At 40.9% G+C, this 6,388-nt stretch overlaps 1 pseudogene; it reads right to left on the reverse strand.

Moving 5' to 3' along the window:
- Positions 1-4,363: 4,363 nt before the first annotated feature.
- On the reverse strand, positions 4,364-4,463 carry LOC125494498 (small nucleolar RNA R71; annotated as a pseudogene).
- Between the last annotated feature and the right edge of the window lie 1,925 nt (positions 4,464-6,388).

Here is a 6,388-nt window from a genome sequence, read left to right on the forward strand (position 1 = left end):
AGGCTTGGCTTATATACGGATGGGATGAACCCATTTAGAACTCTTAGTTCTCAACATAGTACATGGCCGGTTCTTCTAGTTATGTACAACTTGCCTCCTTGGTTGTGCATGAAACGCAAGCACATCATGTTGGCGATTCTTATTTCAGGGCCGCAACAGCCCGGAAACGACATAGATGTCTACCTTCAACCACTTGTTGATGATTTGAGAAAAATGTGGGATGAAGGAGTTTCTGTGTATGATGCACATGCTGATGAGGTATTGACATTACGTGCCATGCTTTTATACACTCTTAATGACTTTCCTGCTTATGGGAACTTATCCGGGTACAAGAACAAAGGGAAGAAAGCATGTCCGATTTGCATCGACGACACATAATCTAAATACATTTCTACTTGTCATAAAGCAGTTTATATGCGGACTAGAAGGTTCCTTCGACGTGACCATCCTTATCGTTATAAGAAGAAGACATTCGATGGAACAGTTGAGGAAGGGGTTGCTCGTTGATGAGTCATATTAATATAGGTATTTTATGATGCATTTAGGATGCATTTTAGGATCATTTAGTTGCATTCTTAGTCCATAATTGCATATTAGTTACTTAAGTTGAGAAGATATCACTCTTGTGTGTGTTTTCGGTGTTTTTGATAGTTTTCAGGTATTGAGAACACAATTGGAGTATTATTGGACAAGCTTAAGCATGAGAAGCATCTATGAAGGAGCTAAGTCAAATGAGAAGTCCAAAGGGCATCTTCGAGTCAGATTGCAACCCAAACATAGCGGAAACATATTAAAAGAAGTATGGAAATTGAGTCATGTGAACGCTTTTGAGCATAACTCATTATCCAGAGATCGGAAGTTAGTGACTTCAGTGGGGTTGGAAACTATACTTGAAGAGCTTTCCAACGGTATATTACACGCCCCGATACGACTTCTAGTTTGCGAGATATGGTCTTTACAAATTGACGCTGTTTCGCAGGTCGAAAACCCGCGGCCGCGGGTTATTCCGGGTTTCCTAGTCGAATAAGGCTTTATCTTTTGACGAATTAGACTCTATTTTTCTAGTTGTTTTAGGAAATATAAAGGTATAAAGACTCAAGGGAATATTATTATATCCTATCTTATTTTCTATTTTTGTTTTTCTCCATCACTAATTCATAAAAGATTAGAACTCTTTTTTCTCTCAATTAGTAGTGGTGTTAGCTGTGCGAAAGAAGAATTGATTAATCTTCTCCAGATGAGGCAAGTTGATAGACACCAGAAGTATCTTGGTATTCCAGCTCTTTGTGGGAGGTCTAAGAAAGTGCTTTTTCGGGAACTCTTAGATAGAATGTGGAAGAAGTTAAGGGGTTGGAAAGAAAAGTTATTGTCGCGAGCTGGGAAAGAGGCTTGATAAGGCTGTATCCAAGCACTTGCCTACATACCTAATGGGAGTTTATAAGCTTCCTGTTGCTGTCATCAAGAAATCCACTCTGTTATGGCTCGATTCTGGTGGGGAGGAAAAGGGGATGAACGGAAAATGCATTGGCTAAGTTGGGAGAAAATGTGCAAACCCAAGTGTATGGGGGTATGGGATTTAAGGACCTTGCGGTCTTTAATGATGCTTTATTGGGTAAACAAGTGTGGCGATTATTACATAATAAAGAGTCCCTTTTGAGTAGGGTAATGAGTGCCAAGTATTATCCCATGGTGATGTTTGTCAAGCGCGGTTAGGATACTCCATAGCTACTCGTGGCGGAGTATTTGGGGTGCGAAGAGTTTGGTATTGGAGGGTTTGATTTGGAGGGTTGGCGATGGCATGAAAATTGACATATGGAGTGCACCATGGGTGGGGATGAAGAAGGTAGATTCATCAAGAGTGCCGAGTGGAGGACTAGAAGTGGTGAGAGATTTAATGGATGTTGAAAGGAAGGAGTGGAATGTGGAACTTATTGAGAGCCATTTCAATGAACGTGATCAGCAATGTATTCTGGCCATTCCTTTAAGCACAGAGGTCTACAGGACGATTTAACTTGGGCATACTCAAGGACGGCAATTATTCGGTGAAAACTGCTTATATGTTGGGAAAGGGGGAACCTGGATGATTTTCATAGAGTGTGGAATATTTTATGGAGCTTAAATGTGTCGCCTAAGGTACGTCATTTCCTATGGGCGTGCCTGCACAAGTTCGCTCCAATAAGGAAAGTGCTTCAGAGACGCCACCTCATCGACGAAGCAGGGTGCCCCTGCTGTGCTAGAGAGGATGAGACGCAATTACATTTATTCTACCGCTGCCCGATGTCGCTGAAGTTGTGGGAAGAGCTGGAATGTCATATATTATTGCCAGGGGTGGAAGATGAAGCATGTGTGATACCCTCGTCAGATGGAGTGAGATGGATGCAATGTGGTTCAAAGGGTTGTTATATCCTATGGAACGTTTGGGTTGAAAGAAACAGGAGAATTTTGAGCATACAAGTCACCCTGCCACTGTTGTGGGCCAGAGATTATGAGACAAGTTGATGATTTTAATACTATGCTGTGAGGATTTATGGAGGAGTGCGTCCCCCGCTGGCTCCGAGCCCAAGCCGATGGTATGCTCCCCCGTTGGCGCTATTAAATTGAACACGGATGCAAGTTTGGCCGAGGAAGGATGGGTGGGACTTGGAGTGATAGCCCGCGACTCGGAAGGTAAGGTGTGCTTTTCTGCAACTAGACGTGTACGTGCCTACTGGCCTCCCGAGGTAGCTGAATGCAAGGCCATTTATATGGCAACCCGTTGGCCAAAGCTCATGGATATGGTGATGTGATTTTTGAATCCGACTCTCTGGTAGTAACGAAAAGGTTATCGAAAGCAGCAATTTTCTTCTCAGATTTGGATGCAATACTTGGGGACATTCTTTCTATATGTAATGCATTTTCTTCTGTTTCTTTTTCTCATGTTAAAAGGGATGGGAATACTGTGCCCATAACCTTGCTAGAGTTGTGCCTTTTGGTGTTGAGCAATGTTGGGAGCATCACTGCCCTAGTACTGTAACACCTTATGTACTTATGGACACTTTGTCCCTTTGATTAATGCACTTCTCTTTCCCCTCAAAAAAAAAAAAAATGTCTTCCCCAATTATGATTGAGTAGTCTATTTCTAATGTTTAGGGGGATCCATGATCAATTAGGAAGGGATGTTTAATTAAAGTATTGATTTTTATTGATGCATGTTGATTCCTATTGATTGTTTTTATGTCTATTCAATCCAATTTGGCCAGATTTGATTGTTATAGTGTTGCAATATTAGGTTATGCGCCGAGAGGTATAAACTTGATATTAAGGCTAGTTTCAATAGGTAGAATTGGTATTAATAAATTGCGAGAGCCTGTTAATACCATTCTATGGTTGATTTAGACTTGAGAGAGCGAATTAACCTATTTAACTGCATTATTGATTGTTGATTTTTGTGTTTCATCCCGAAATATTGATCATTGGTGAACCTATGCCCTAGACTTTTTATTATTGATAATTCTTGATATAGTTATAGTCTGGTTTAGTATAATTATTCACAAACACTCGTTCCTATATTCTAGATTTGATTGACAATTAAGAAAAGAACACTGTTTCTCTGTGGATTCAACCCTACTTCCCTGACTACTATTTGTTAGAGGACTTTAGGATTACTTTTGATAAGGTGATACGACTTTAGCCTGTCAAAATTTGGCGCCGTTGCCGGGGAAATGGTTTTGTTCCATTTTCTTTAATTGTTTTAGAGTCTAGATTATATACTCTCGTCTCAGAAACACTTGTTCTTTGGGACAAAATCTCTTAATTGTTTGTTCTTTAGTTCTTCTATGCGCAGGAGTTTGAGTTCAGATTGCCTACAATTTGATCCTGAAATCGAAAGATCCTTTCATAGACAAAAGAACTTTTCCAGACAGTTGCGAGATAATCCAAGGGAGATAATCCTTTGGATTCTGACTCTGATTCTAGCAGCATTGTCTCTATTGCTCCACCAGAATCAGAGATGGCTCAGAGGCTTACTGACTTCTCCCAACCCTCTTTGGCTGAACTTCCCAAGAGCAACCAAATGCCTGAAATCGAAGCTGTAAATTTCGAGATCAAGCCTGCATTGTTAAACAGGATCGAAAGAAAATAATTTGGTGGTGGACCTAATGAAGACCCTAATCTACATTATCAGGATTTCTGCCAATATTGCTCTACCATTAAGCAGCAGGGAGTGACACAAGATCAGATTCGGGAGATTCTTTTCCCATTTTCACTTCGAGACAAGGCAAAGATGTGGTACAATATCGAGCCACTCTTGGGATCACTGATTGGAATACCTTGGCCCTAGCTTTCTACAGAAAGTACTACCCTCCAGAGAAGACTGCTAGGTTGCGTAGTCAGATTATAAATTTCACCCAAGGGACTGATGAGTCTTTACATGAGGCATGGGAAAGATTTAAAGATCTTCAGAGAGAATGTCCCCATCATGGTCTACAAAAATGGTTCCTAGTTTAGGGATTCTACAATGGTTTGGGAAACAACTCGAGACTTATTCTTGACTCTGCAGCAAATGGGAGATTCATGAAACTATAAATTGATGTTGCACATGATTTGATCGAGGAGATGGCTATCCACAACTCTCAATATGGTAATCCTCGAGGACTAGCTAACAAGGGTGGAAGCATGAGAATTGATTTATATCCCTATTAGCTGCACAAATGAATGCAATCAGCAAAAGCTTGACAATATGCAATCTCCTCTCCTAAGTGTTGCTGCTTTGGGTACTACATCCGTGATTTGTGTGATAATTGTGGTACAGTTGGACATTGGGCACAAGAATGTCGGAGTTCTCTCGAACAAGTTAATGCTTTTCAAACATATCAGCCGAACAACCCATACTCCAACACATACAATCCAGGGTTGAGAAATCATCCTAACTTATCTTACAAGAGCACTAATGTCCTAAATCCTCCTGCACCACAACCACAAGCACAACAATTGAACCAGAGGTACTACCAACAACCTTCCCAACACCCTCCTGGTTTCTCTAGACCACCTTTTAATCCATCTCAACAAGCACCTCCTGCGGATCCAATGATGGTTGAGATGAGAAACATGATGCTATAAATGCAAAAAGACCGACAAGCTGACAAAGCACAAATTGAGTCCATTCTTGCTCACAATAAGATGTTGGAGAATCAGTTGGCACAATTGGCTACTTCGAACTCTACTCGACAACAAGGTGCTCTTCCAGCACAACCTGTTCAGCCTACAGATTCGACAAATGCCATCACTCTCCGAAGTGGTTCTCACTATAATGGACCACCCATGCCTGTTGATGATACTAGTGTGAAAAATTATGAGGAACAGGTCTCAACTGAAGCTAAAAATGACAAGGAGAACTCTAAGCACGCCAATGAACATGAAGAGACCAATGAAGCCAAAAAGCCTGCTATTGAGATTCCTCCTATCAAACTTCCTTTCCCCAATCGTCACCTCAAGAGTAAGCTAGACAAACAATTTGGTAAGTTTTTGGAAGTCGTTAAGAATCTTCAGGTAACAGTTCCTTTCACGGAATTAATTACACAAGTGCCTGCTTATGCAAAATTTATGAAAGATATCTTGACTAGGAAAATGGCTTTTAACGAGGTGGAGACAGTTGCTTTTACTGAAGAATGTAGTGCCATTTTACAAAATAAATCTCCACCAAAATTAAAAGACCCTTGTAGTTTCTCTATACCTTGTCACATTGGTAGTTTGTTCATTGAGAGAGCTTTATGTGATTTGGGGGCTAGTGCGAGTGTTATGCCATTGTCTGTGTCCTCAAAATTGAATATGGGAAGTTTGAAAGTTACCAATATTACTCTACAAATGGCTGACCGTTCTGTTAAATACCCCTAGGTATTTTAGAGGATGTACCTGTTAGAGTAGGTAAATTTTTTATTCCCGTGGACTTTGTTGTACTTGATATGGAGGAAGATAGGCAAATTCCAATCTTTTTGGGTAGGTCATTCCTTCATACTGCAGGTGCCGTCATTGATGTGAAAAATGGTAAGCTTACACTATCTGTTGGAGATGATGAGGTCACTTTTAATCTAAGCACTGCTTTGAAAAGTCCTATGCTAGAGGAAAAGTGTTGGAGTATTGATGTGGTTGATGTAATTTGCCATGATAACATGCCCCAAGCACTCTATAGAGACCCCTTCGAGGCGGTACTTTGTCTTGATTCTTCCACAAGTGATGGCAGTATATGGAGCAATGAAGTAGATGTTATTGAGAAGATGCTAGCAAGTGAAGAATTCGACCTTGATGGATGCCAACAGGTAAAGAGGTTTCGATCGATTGGCGTGCAATGTAGCGGTAAACGGTCGTGCGGGACCTGCATAAACCAGCGCTATTCGGGAGGCAACCCGAATCT

Source organism: Beta vulgaris, chromosome 1 (genome assembly GCF_026745355.1).
Source record: "Beta vulgaris subsp. vulgaris cultivar EL10 chromosome 1, EL10.2, whole genome shotgun sequence".
In the NCBI taxonomy this organism is placed as follows: domain Eukaryota; kingdom Viridiplantae; phylum Streptophyta; class Magnoliopsida; order Caryophyllales; family Amaranthaceae; genus Beta; species Beta vulgaris.